At 63.2% G+C, this 12,759-nt stretch overlaps 3 non-coding genes across 3 annotated transcripts; all 3 read right to left on the bottom strand.

Moving 5' to 3' along the window:
* Positions 1 to 2,161: 2,161 nt before the first annotated feature.
* On the bottom strand, positions 2,162 to 2,280 carry LOC142864510 (5S ribosomal RNA). Its single transcript, XR_012915006.1, has one exon. It is a non-coding gene; the product is annotated as a 5S ribosomal RNA (ribosomal RNA).
* Positions 2,281 to 6,049: 3,769 nt separating this feature from the next.
* On the bottom strand, positions 6,050 to 6,168 carry LOC142864521 (5S ribosomal RNA). Its single transcript, XR_012915007.1, has one exon. It is a non-coding gene; the product is annotated as a 5S ribosomal RNA (ribosomal RNA).
* Positions 6,169 to 9,969: 3,801 nt separating this feature from the next.
* LOC142864394 (5S ribosomal RNA) lies at positions 9,970 to 10,088 on the bottom strand. The gene has a single exon (XR_012914952.1). It is a non-coding gene; the product is annotated as a 5S ribosomal RNA (ribosomal RNA).
* Positions 10,089 to 12,759: the final 2,671 nt, after the last annotated feature.

Genomic DNA, 12,759 nt, shown 5'->3' on the forward strand with positions numbered 1-12,759 from the left:
CTCCTCCTCCTCCTCCTCCTCCTCCTCCCCCCCGCCTCCCCCCTCACAGGGCACAGGGCTCAGAGACACCTCAGACTCTTGCTACCCAAAGTGCAAAGGGCATCAGTTGCTCCTCCAACCCCCCTGCCCAGCAGACCACGTTGTCCAGCCAGCCCCCGGGCCTCCCTGGGGTGCCCAGCACAAAAGTGCAGACACCCACCGGACCCTCAATCTCAGTTTTCGGATGTTTTTGCCACTCTAAGGACCCGCAGGCCAGCTGGGCCTTCGGGCAGGACAGAGAGCCCCGGAATCCGACGTGGAGAGCTGCGTGTACGTCCCCATCAGGAGGCGGTCCCCACCTCCGCGGCTCTCCCCTTGCGGGGAGCGGCAGCCCAGCCGGCAGCCGCAGGGCCTCAGGGAAGACACCAGGCTGGGCCCCCGCGGCACAGCGGGGGCACGTCCCCCGCACTCACGCGACTTAGGGACGGCTGCTGGAGACTGCTGCGGCCACCCTGCTGCCGGGTTTCTGGAGGGCTTCCTGGAAGCAGCGTCCACACCAAGCCCTTGGAAGGCCCGGGCGACGGAGGAGCCGGTCAGGCAGGGGCCGAGGACGGTGAGAGGCCGGGCGGGAAGGAGCGTGTCAGGCAGGGGCAGAGGACGGTGACCGGCCGGGCGGGGAGGAGCCGGTCAGGCGGGGGCCCAGGACAGTGACGGGCCTGGCCGGGGAGGAGTGCGTCAGGCAGGGGCAGAGGAGACGGGCTGGGTAAGGGTTAGGGTTACAGTTAGGGCACAATTCACAATCGCAAAGACGTGGAAGCGACCCGAGTGCCCATCCATCCAGGAGTGCATCAATAAAATGTGGCGCGTGGACACCACGGAGTGCCATTCGGCTGTGAGGAGCAGCCGTGAGAGGGCGCCTCTCGTGTTCTCCTGGCCAGAGCTGGAACCCGTTCCAGTAAGCCAAGTATCCCAAGAATGGACACACGAGCACCACGTGAGCGCGCTCACCGGCAAATTGGTACGAACGGATGGACGCCTAAGTGGACAGAGAGGAATCACCTTCATCGGGTGGGTGTCGGGCGGGTGGGGGGAGGGGAGGGGCATACACATCCATTAGGCATGGGGTGGGTGCGCACCGACTGGGGGATGGGCGCACTTGAAGCTCTGACCCGAGGGGGGAGGCTTGGAGAGGGCAAGGCACCCGACCTTAACATTGGTACCCCCACAATACGCTGGAACAACATGAGAGGTATATGAATAAGAACACAGGGGGGGCCGGGCGCGGTGGCTCACGCCTGTAATCCTAGCTCTCTGGGAGGCCGAGGCGGGCGGATTGCTCCAGGTCAGGAGTTCGAAACCAGCCTGAGCAAGAGCGAGACCCCGTCTCTACTAAAAATAGAAAGAAATTAATTGGCCAACTAATATATATAGAAAAACACAGCCGGGCGTGGTGGTGCATGCCTGTAGTCCCAACTACTCGGGAGGCTGAGGCAGCAGGATTGCTTGAGCCCGGAGATTGAGGTTGCTGTGAGCTAGGCTGACGCCATGGCACTCACTCTAGCCTGGGCAGCAAAACGAGACTCTGTCTCAAAAAAAAAAAAAAAAAAAAGAACACAGGGGGGAGGGGGGCACGGGCAACACATGTCACCTGCATACTTGTACTCCCATCATCTGCTTGAAAAGAGAGAGAAAAGAAAATGCAATCCTAGAGGTAAGAGACACTTTTTAAAAATAATGAATCCGAAGAGAAAAGTAAAAGGAGGCCTGTGGAGCAGGTCTGGGTGTGACTCCGGATCCCCCAACATCAGGTGCCACCACCAAAGATTCCTGCGTGTAGCCCATAGAACCCCAAAAGCAACGGGACGAGTTCTGGTCACATACTCCCTCAAAATGACATCCTGGCCTTCTTCTGGAACTCCCTCCCCTCTCAGACTCTCAAGGTTTCCTCCAGCGTTTCGGTTCCCACAGAGCAGACCTTTGGTCTGAGACCTGACAGTCCAGATGCCACGCATGCTGCCGCGTGGCGGCGGTGTCGCGGCTTGGGACAAGAGGAGGCCCCACGGTGCGGGCTGGGGCGCCAGGCACCGCGCGGGCGCTGAGGGTGGGGGTGACCCCCACCCCGGGCCGCCGCCGCGCTCCCAGAAAGGGGACAGAACAAGAGGCAAAAAAAAAAAAAAGCAGCAGCCTGTGGCACCCGGTATTCCCAGGCGGTCTCCCATCCAAGTACTAACCAGGCCCGACCCTGCTTAGCTTCCGAGACCAGACGAGATCGGGGGCGTTCAGGGTGGTGTGGCCCTAGACGGCGGCGGAGGGCGCCCCTGCCCCGCTCGAGAAGCCGAGCCTCTCTGGGCTTCCCCGCCGCCGCCTCCCGCCCCAGGCCCCGGGCCGGTTGAGTTCGCCGGCCGGGTCCCGCGGGCTCCCAGGGATGGGGGTGATGGGCGGGGCTGGGCGGGGCGGGGCGGGGCGGGGTGGGGGGCTGTCTCTCTATACACACACACACACACTCACACTCACTCACACTCACACAAGATGCGCCTCCGCGGCTGGACTCGCCAAGGTGGAGCCCTCCCAGCCCCCCTCGTCTCCTCGCCCGGCCTCCTTCACCTACCCGCTGCCCACCCCCAGCGCGTCGCTGCCGCTGACTGCGCACGCGCGGGACGCTCGCCCTTTGACCCCAGCCAGGGGCCGCCCTCCCCCACAACCCCTTTCAGCTGCGCCCCCCCCTCGCCCCGTGGGTGGGCTGCCGCCTATTCCCCCGGGCCAGGGCTGGGGCACAGCCAGTGTACGGGGCGTCTCTCTCTGGGGATGTGTCCCATGGGTGGGGTGGGGTGGCGTGGTTTGGGGGGCGCTGAAGAAATCAGTCCCCTCCATCTCCTACCTCTGGAAAAACGCCCAAGCCCGTGGAGAACTGCCGGCACCGCTTCGTGGGGGCCGGGACCCTCCTCCGTGTCCTCCTGTGGCCCAGTCCAAGGGGCCTGGGCCTGGCCGGGGCTGCATTGGACCCCGACCACCCTGGCGTGTGGACTCGCTAAAAATCGGCCATTAGATATTGGATTCCAGCTTCCTGGAGGTCATTTCACTAATGAGTGCACCGGAAAGAGTTTCCTAATCCATCTGTGAGGGTGGCAACTGAAAGAGAATTTTAAAGCTGACAGAATAGGCTTGGGAAGGCATAGGAGATTTCCACACCCAGCAAGGAAGACTTTCCCGAAATGGAAGAAAGAAACGAGCAAACAGAGACACCGGTAGCCCGCCCGGAAAAGAGTCTGCCCCTGAGAGAAAGCACCCTGACCAGGTTCACCCGTGGGTGGGTGGGTGGCGAGCTAGCGGCATTCAGAAGAGCGAGGCCCGCAGTCTGTGCGGAAGACACCTGCGCTCGGGTGTGTGTGGCGGCGCGATTCACAAGCAGCTCTAGACGTTAAACCAAGGAGAAGCCAGGGAGTTCCCAACGCCCCAGGTGTCCTCAGCCCACGACTGGCTGCTGTGGGAATGCGAAGCCCGGCTCCTTGTCTCAGAGCGGGGTTCCCAGGAGGATCAGGCTGAAGCTGGGACTTGGCCTCAAAGTGTCCCCTCGCATGGCCACCCCCTTCCCCTTCCTGCTCCTCTACTCCTGGTGCCCCTCCATCCAGGGGCCAGACCTTAAAGAGTCACCGCAAGAGAATCCTGGTCCCAAAGGAGCCTTCTGGGGGACCGGTGCTGACAGAGGTTGTGGGCATGGCCCGCTGGGGCTCTGCCCGACCCAGGGCTGAGAGATGCCACCTCCCAGCTCTGGGTCCCTGCAGGAAGTGTTGGCAAGCACAGGGCCGGTCCTCCAAAGGCCCAGGTGCAGGGAGCCCAGGCCAAGCAGCCTGTGGAAGAAGCCACTTGCCGTGCCACCCCGGGAACAGGACTGCAGGCCCCGGCCCTTCCCACCTCCTCCTCCTCCTCCTCCTCCTCCCCCCCCGCCCCCCCCCACAGGGCACAGGGCTCAGAGACACCTCAGACTCTTGCTACCCAAAGTGCAAAGGGCATCAGTTGCTCCTCCAACCCCCCCGCCCAGCAGACCACGTTGTCCAGCCAGCCCCCGGGCCTCCCTGGGGTGCCCAGCACAAAAGTGCAGACACCCACCGGACCCTCAATCTCAGTTTTCGGATGTTTTTGCCACTCTAAGGACCCGCAGGCCAGCTGGGCCTTCGGGCAGGACAGAGAGCCCCGGAATCCGACGTGGAGAGCTGCGTGTACGTCCCCATCAGGAGGCGGTCCCCACCTCCGCGGCTCTCCCCTTGCGGGGAGCGGCAGCCCAGCCGGCAGCCGCAGGGCCTCAGGGAAGACACCAGGCTGGGCCCCCGCGGCACAGCGGGGGCACGTCCCCCGCACTCACGCGACTTAGGGACGGCTGCTGGAGACTGCTGCGGCCACCCTGCTGCCGGGTTTCTGGAGGGCTTCCTGGAAGCAGCGTCCACACCAAGCCCTTGGAAGGCCCGGGCGACGGAGGAGCCGGTCAGGCAGGGGCCGAGGACGGTGAGAGGCCGGGCGGGAAGGAGCGTGTCAGGCAGGGGCAGAGGACGGTGACCGGCCGGGCGGGGAGGAGCCGGTCAGGCGGGGGCCCAGGACAGTGACGGGCCTGGCCGGGGAGGAGTGCGTCAGGCAGGGGCAGAGGAGACGGGCTGGGTAAGGGTTAGGGTTACAGTTAGGGCACAATTCACAATCGCAAAGACGTGGAAGCGACCCGAGTGCCCATCCATCCAGGAGTGCATCAATAAAATGTGGCGCGTGGACACCACGGAGTGCCATTCGGCTGTGAGGAGCAGCCGTGAGAGGGCGCCTCTCGTGTTCTCCTGGCCAGAGCTGGAACCCGTTCCAGTAAGCCAAGTATCCCAAGAATGGACACACGAGCACCACGTGAGCGCGCTCACCGGCAAATTGGTACGAACGGATGGACGCCTAAGTGGACAGAGAGGAATCACCTTCATCGGGTGGGTGTCGGGCGGGTGGGGGGAGGGGAGGGGCATACACATCCATTAGGCATGGGGTGGGTGCGCACCGACTGGGGGATGGGCGCACTTGAAGCTCTGACCCGAGGGGGGAGGCTTGGAGAGGGCAAGGCACCCGACCTTAACATTGGTACCCCCACAATACGCTGGAACAACATGAGAGGTATATGAATAAGAACACAGGGGGGGCCGGGCGCGGTGGCTCACGCCTGTAATCCTAGCTCTCTGGGAGGCCGAGGCGGGCGGATTGCTCCAGGTCAGGAGTTCGAAACCAGCCTGAGCAAGAGCGAGACCCCGTCTCTACTAAAAATAGAAAGAAATTAATTGGCCAACTAATATATATAGAAAAACACAGCCGGGCGTGGTGGTGCATGCCTGTAGTCCCAACTACTCGGGAGGCTGAGGCAGCAGGATTGCTTGAGCCCGGAGATTGAGGTTGCTGTGAGCTAGGCTGACGCCATGGCACTCACTCTAGCCTGGGCAGCAAAACGAGACTCTGTCTCAAAAAAAAAAAAAAAAAAAAAGAACACAGGGGGGAGGGGGGCACGGGCAACACATGTCACCTGCATACTTGTACTCCCATCATCTGCTTGAAAAGAGAGAGAAAAGAAAATGCAATCCTAGAGGTAAGAGACACTTTTTAAAAATAATGAATCCGAAGAGAAAAGTAAAAGGAGGCCTGTGGAGCAGGTCTGGGTGTGACTCCGGATCCCCCAACATCAGGTGCCACCACCAAAGATTCCTGCGTGTAGCCCATAGAACCCCAAAAGCAACGGGACGAGTTCTGGTCACATACTCCCTCAAAATGACATCCTGGCCTTCTTCTGGAACTCCCTCCCCTCTCAGACTCTCAAGGTTTCCTCCAGCGTGTCGGTTCCCACAGAGCAGACCTTTGGTCTGAGACCTGACAGTCCAGATGCCACGCATGCTGCCGCGTGGCAGCGGTGTCGCGGCTTGGGACAAGAGGAGGCCCCACGGTGCGGGCTGGGGCGCCAGGCACCGCGCGGGCGCTGAGGGTGGGGGTGACCCCCACCCCGGGCCGCCGCCGCGCTCCCAGAAAGGGGACAGAACAAGAGGCAAAAAAAAAAAAAAGCAGCAGCCTGTGGCACCCGGTATTCCCAGGCGGTCTCCCATCCAAGTACTAACCAGGCCCGACCCTGCTTAGCTTCCGAGACCAGACGAGATCGGGGGCGTTCAGGGTGGTGTGGCCCTAGACGGCGGCGGAGGGCGCCCCTGCCCCGCTCGAGAAGCCGAGCCTCTCTGGGCTTCCCCGCCGCCGCCTCCCGCCCCAGGCCCCGGGCCGGTTGAGTTCGCCGGCCGGGTCCCGCGGGCTCCCAGGGATGGGGGTGATGGGCGGGGCTGGGCGGCGCGGGGCGGGGCGGGGTGGGGGGCTGTCTCTCTATACACACACACACACACTCACACTCACTCACACTCACACAAGATGCGCCTCCGCGGCTGGACTCGCCAAGGTGGAGCCCTCCCAGCCCCCCTCGTCTCCTCGCCCGGCCTCCTTCACCTACCCGCTGCCCACCCCCAGCGCGTCGCTGCCGCTGACTGCGCACGCGCGGGACGCTCGCCCTTTGACCCCAGCCAGGGGCCGCCCTCCCCCACAACCCCTTTCAGCTGCGCCCCCCCCTCGCCCCGTGGGTGGGCTGCCGCCTATTCCCCCGGGCCAGGGCTGGGGCACAGCCAGTGTACGGGGCGTCTCTCTCTGGGGATGTGTCCCATGGGTGGGGTGGGGTGGCGTGGTTTGGGGGGCGCTGAAGAAATCAGTCCCCTCCATCTCCTACCTCTGGAAAACGCCCAAGCCCGTGGAGAACTGCCGGCACCGCTTCGTGGGGGCCGGGACCCTCCTCCGTGTCCTCCTGTGGCCCAGTCCAAGGGGCCTGGGCCTGGCCGGGGCTGCATTGGACCCCGACCACCCTGGCGTGTGGACTCGCTAAAAATCGGCCATTAGATATTGGATTCCAGCTTCCTGGAGGTCATTTCACTAATGAGTGCACCGGAAAGAGTTTCCTAATCCATCTGTGAGGGTGGCAACTGAAAGAGAATTTTAAAGCTGACAGAATAGGCTTGGGAAGGCATAGGAGATTTCCACACCCAGCAAGGAAGACTTTCCCGAAATGGAAGAAAGAAAAGAGCAAACAGAGACACCGGTAGCCCGCCCGGAAAAGAGTCTGCCCCTGAGAGAAAGCACCCTGACCAGGTTCACCCGTGGGTGGGTGGGTGGCGAGCTAGCGGCATTCAGAAGAGCGAGGCCCGCAGTCTGTGCGGAAGACACCTGCGCTCGGGTGTGTGTGGCGGCGCGATTCACAAGCAGCTCTAGACGTTAAACCAAGGAGAAGCCAGGGAGTTCCCAACGCCCCAGGTGTCCTCAGCCCACGACTGGCTGCTGTGGGAATGCGAAGCCCGGCTCCTTGTCTCAGAGCGGGGTTCCCAGGAGGATCAGGCTGAAGCTGGGACTTGGCCTCAAAGTGTCCCCTCGCATGGCCACCCCCTTCCCCTTCCTGCTCCTCTACTCCTGGTGCCCCTCCATCCAGGGGCCAGACCTTAAAGAGTCACCGCAAGAGAATCCTGGTCCCAAAGGAGCCTTCTGGGGGACCGGTGCTGACAGAGGTTGTGGGCATGGCCCGCTGGGGCTCTGCCCGACCCAGGGCTGAGAGATGCCACCTCCCAGCTCTGGGTCCCTGCAGGAAGTGTTGGCAAGCACAGGGCCGGTCCTCCAAAGGCCCAGGTGCAGGGAGCCCAGGCCAAGCAGCCTGTGGAAGAAGCCACTTGCCGTGCCACCCCGGGAACAGGACTGCAGGCCCCGGCCCTTCCCACCTCCTCCTCCTCCTCCTCCTCCTCCTCCCCCCCGCCTCCCCCCTCACAGGGCACAGGGCTCAGAGACACCTCAGACTCTTGCTACCCAAAGTGCAAAGGGCATCAGTTGCTCCTCCAACCCCCCCGCCCAGCAGACCACGTTGTCCAGCCAGCCCCCGGGCCTCCCTGGGGTGCCCAGCACAAAAGTGCAGACACCCACCGGACCCTCAATCTCAGTTTTCGGATGTTTTTGCCACTCTAAGGACCCGCAGGCCAGCTGGGCCTTCGGGCAGGACAGAGAGCCCCGGAATCCGACGTGGAGAGCTGCGTGTACGTCCCCATCAGGAGGCGGTCCCCACCTACGCGGCAAGGCTCTCCCCTTGCGGGGAGCGGCAGCCCAGCCGGCAGCCGCAGGGCCTCAGGGAAGACACCAGGCTGGGCCCCCGCGGCACAGCGGGGGCACGTCCCCCGCACTCACGCGACTTAGGGACGGCTGCTCGAGACTGCTGCGGCCACCCTGCTGCCGGGTTTCTGGAGGGCTTCCTGGAAGCAGCGTCCACACCAAGCCCTTGGAAGGCCCAGGCGACGGAGGAGCCGGTCAGGCAGGGGCCGAGGACGGTGAGAGGCCGGGCGGGAAGGAGCGTGTCAGGCAGGGGCAGAGGACGGTGACAGGCCGGGCGGGGAGGAGCCGGTCAGGCGGGGGCCCAGGACAGTGACGGGCCTGGCCGGGGAGGAGTGCGTCAGGCAGGGGCAGAGGAGACGGGCTGGGTAAGGGTTAGGGTGACAGTTAGGGCACAATTCACAATCGCAAAGACGTGGAAGCGACCCGAGTGCCCCTCCATCCAGGAGTGCATCAATAAAATGTGGCGCGTGGACACCACGGAGTGCCATTCGGCTGTGAGGAGCAGCGGTGAGAGGGCGCCTCTCGTGTTCTCCTGGCCAGAGATGGAACCCGTTCCAGTAAGCCAAGTATCCCAAGAATGGACACACGAGCACCACGTGAGCGCGCTCACCAGCAAATTGGTACGAACGGATGGACACCTAAGTGGACAGAGAGGAATCACCTTCATCGGGTGGGTGTCGGGCGGGTGGGGGGAGGGGAGGGGCATACACATCCATTAGGCATGGGGTGGGTGCGCACCGACTGGGGGATGGGCGCGCACCGACTGGCGGATGGGCGCACTTGAAGCTCTGACCCGAGGGGGGAGGCTTGGAGAGGGCAAGGCACCCGACCTTAACATTGGTACCCCCACAATACGCTGGAACAACATGAGAGGTATATGAATAAGAACACAGGGGGGGCCGGGCGCGGTGGCTCACGCCTGTAATCCTAGCTCTCTGGGAGGCCGAGGCGGGCGGATTGCTCCAGGTCAGGAGTTCGAAACCAGCCTGAGCAAGAGCGAGACCCCGTCTCTACTAAAAATAGAAAGAAATTAATTGGCCAACTAATATATATAGAAAAACACAGCCGGGCGTGGTGGTGCATGCCTGTAGTCCCAACTACTCGGGAGGCTGAGGCAGCAGGATTGCTTGAGCCCGGAGATTGAGGTTGCTGTGAGCTAGGCTGACGCCATGGCACTCACTCTAGCCTGGGCAGCAAAACGAGACTCTGTCTCAAAAAAAAAAAAAAAAAAAAAAAGAACACAGGGGGGAGGGGGGCACGGGCAACACATGTCACCTGCATACTTGTACTCCCATCATCTGCTTGAAAAGAGAGAGAAAAGAAAATGCAATCCTAGAGGTAAGAGACACTTTTTAAAAATAATGAATCCGAAGAGAAAAGTAAAAGGAGGCCTGTGGAGCAGGTCTGGGTGTGACTCCGGATCCCCCAACATCAGGTGCCACCACCAAAGATTCCTGCGTGTAGCCCATAGAACCCCAAAAGCAACGGGACGAGTTCTGGTCACATACTCCCTCAAAATGACATCCTGGCCTTCTTCTGGAACTCCCTCCCCTCTCAGACTCTCAAGGTTTCCTCCAGCGTGTCGGTTCCCACAGAGCAGACCTTCGGTCTGAGACCTGACAGTCCAGATGCCACGCATGCTGCCGCGTGGCAGCGGTGTCGCGGCTTGGGACAAGAGGAGGCCCCACGGTGCGGGCTGGGGCGCCAGGCACCGCGCGGGCGCTGAGGGTGGGGGTGACCCCCACCCCGGGCCGCCGCCGCGCTCCCAGAAAGGGGACAGAACAAGAGGCAAAAAAAAAAAAAAGCAGCAGCCTGTGGCACCCGGTATTCCCAGGCGGTCTCCCATCCAAGTACTAACCAGGCCCGACCCTGCTTAGCTTCCGAGACCAGACGAGATCGGGGGCGTTCAGGGTGGTGTCGCCCTAGACGGCGGCGGAGGGCGCCCCTGCCCCGCTCGAGAAGCCGAGCCTCTCTGGGCTTCCCCGCCGCCGCCTCCCGCCCCAGGCCCCGGGCCGGTTGAGTTCGCCGGCCGGGTCCCGCGGGCTCCCAGGGATGGGGGTGATGGGCGGGGCTGGGCGGGGCGGGGCGGGGCGGGGTGGGGGGCTGTCTCTCTATACACACACACACACACTCACACTCACTCACACTCACACAAGATGCGCCTCCACGGCTGGACTCGCCAAGGTGGAGCCCTCCCAGCCCCCCTCGTCTCCTCGCCCGGCCTCCTTCACCTACCCGCTGCCCACCCCCAGCGCGTCGCTGCCTGCCGCTGACTGCGCACGCGCGGGACGCTCGCCCTTTGACCCCAGCCAGGGGCCGCCCTCCCCCACAACCCCTTTCAGCTGCGCCCCCCCCTCGCCCCGTGGGTGGGCTGCCGCCTATTCCCCCGGGCCAGGGCTGGGGCACAGCCAGTGTACGGGGCGTCTCTCTCTGGGGATGTGTCCCATGGGTGGGGTGGGGTGGCGTGGTTTGGGGGGCGCTGAAGAAATCAGTCCCCTCCATCTCCTACCTCTGGAAAACGCCCAAGCCCGTGGAGAACTGCCGGCACCGCTTCGTGGGGGCCGGGACCCTCCTCCGTGTCCTCCTGTGGCCCAGTCCAAGGGGCCTGGGCCTGGCCGGGGCTGCATTGGACCCCGACCACCCTGGCGTGTGGACTCGCTAAAAATCGGCCATTAGATATTGGATTCCAGCTTCCTGGAGGTCATTTCACTAATGAGTGCACCGGAAAGAGTTTCCTAATCCATCTGTGAGGGTGGCAACTGAAAGAGAATTTTAAAGCTGACAGAATAGGCTTGGGAAGGCATAGGAGATTTCCACACCCAGCAAGGAAGACTTTCCCGAAATGGAAGAAAGAAAAGAGCAAACAGAGACACCGGTAGCCCGCCCGGAAAAGAGTCTGCCCCTGAGAGAAAGCACCCTGACCAGGTTCACCCGTGGGTGGGTGGGTGGCGAGCTAGCGGCATTCAGAAGAGCGAGGCCCGCAGTCTGTGCGGAAGACACCTGCGCTCGGGTGTGTGTGGCGGCGCGATTCACAAGCAGCTCTAGACGTTAAACCAAGGAGAAGCCAGGGAGTTCCCAACGCCCCAGGTGTCCTCAGCCCACGACTGGCTGCTGTGGGAATGCGAAGCCCGGCTCCTTGTCTCAGAGCGGGGTTCCCAGGAGGATCAGGCTGAAGCTGGGACTTGGCCTCAAAGTGTCCCCTCGCATGGCCACCCCCTTCCCCTTCCTGCTCCTCTACTCCTGGTGCCCCTCCATCCAGGGGCCAGACCTTAAAGAGTCACCGCAAGAGAATCCTGGTCCCAAAGGAGCCTTCTGGGGGACCGGTGCTGACAGAGGTTGTGGGCATGGCCCGCTGGGGCTCTGCCCGACCCAGGGCTGAGAGATGCCACCTCCCAGCTCTGGGTCCCTGCAGGAAGTGTTGGCAAGCACAGGGCCGGTCCTCCAAAGGCCCAGGTGCAGGGAGCCCAGGCCAAGCAGCCTGTGGAAGAAGCCACTTGCCGTGCCACCCCGGGAACAGGACTGCAGGCCCCGGCCCTTCCCACCTCCTCCTCCTCCTCCTCCTCCTCCTCCCCCCCCCCGCCTCCCCCCTCACAGGGCACAGGGCTCAGAGACACCTCAGACTCTTGCTACCCAAAGTGCAAAGGGCATCAGTTGCTCCTCCAACCCCCCCGCCCAGCAGACCACGTTGTCCAGCCAGCCCCCGGGCCTCCCTGGGGTGCCCAGCACAAAAGTGCAGACACCCACCGGACCCTCAATCTCAGTTTTCGGATGTTTTTGCCACTCTAAGGACCCGCAGGCCAGCTGGGCCTTCGGGCAGGACAGAGAGCCCCGGAATCCGACGTGGAGAGCTGCGTGTACGTCCCCATCAGGAGGCGGTCCCCACCTCCGCGGCTCTCCCCTTGCGGGGAGCGGCAGCCCAGCCGGCAGCCGCAGGGCCTCAGGGAAGACACCAGGCTGGGCCCCCGCGGCACAGCGGGGGCACGTCCCCCGCACTCACGCGACTTAGGGACGGCTGCTGGAGACTGCTGCGGCCACCCTGCTGCCGGGTTTCTGGAGGGCTTCCTGGAAGCAGCGTCCACACCAAGCCCTTGGAAGGCCCGGGCGACGGAGGAGCCGGTCAGGCAGGGGCCGAGGACGGTGAGAGGCCGGGCGGGAAGGAGCGTGTCAGGCAGGGGCAGAGGACGGTGACCGGCCGGGCGGGGAGGAGCCGGTCAGGCGGGGGCCCAGGACAGTGACGGGCCTGGCCGGGGAGGAGTGCGTCAGGCAGGGGCAGAGGAGACGGGCTGGGTAAGGGTTAGGGTTACAGTTAGGGCACAATTCACAATCGCAAAGACGTGGAAGCGACCCGAGTGCCCATCCATCCAGGAGTGCATCAATAAAATGTGGCGCGTGGACACCACGGAGTGCCATTCGGCTGTGAGGAGCAGCCGTGAGAGGGCGCCTCTCGTGTTCTCCTGGCCAGAGCTGGAACCCGTTCCAGTAAGCCAAGTATCCCAAGAATGGACACACGAGCACCACGTGAGCGCGCTCACCGGCAAATTGGTACGAACGGATGGACGCCTAAGTGGACAGAGAGGAATCACCTTCATCGGGTGGGTG

This window comes from Microcebus murinus, chromosome 25 (genome assembly GCF_040939455.1).
Source record: "Microcebus murinus isolate Inina chromosome 25, M.murinus_Inina_mat1.0, whole genome shotgun sequence".
Taxonomy (NCBI): domain Eukaryota; kingdom Metazoa; phylum Chordata; class Mammalia; order Primates; family Cheirogaleidae; genus Microcebus; species Microcebus murinus.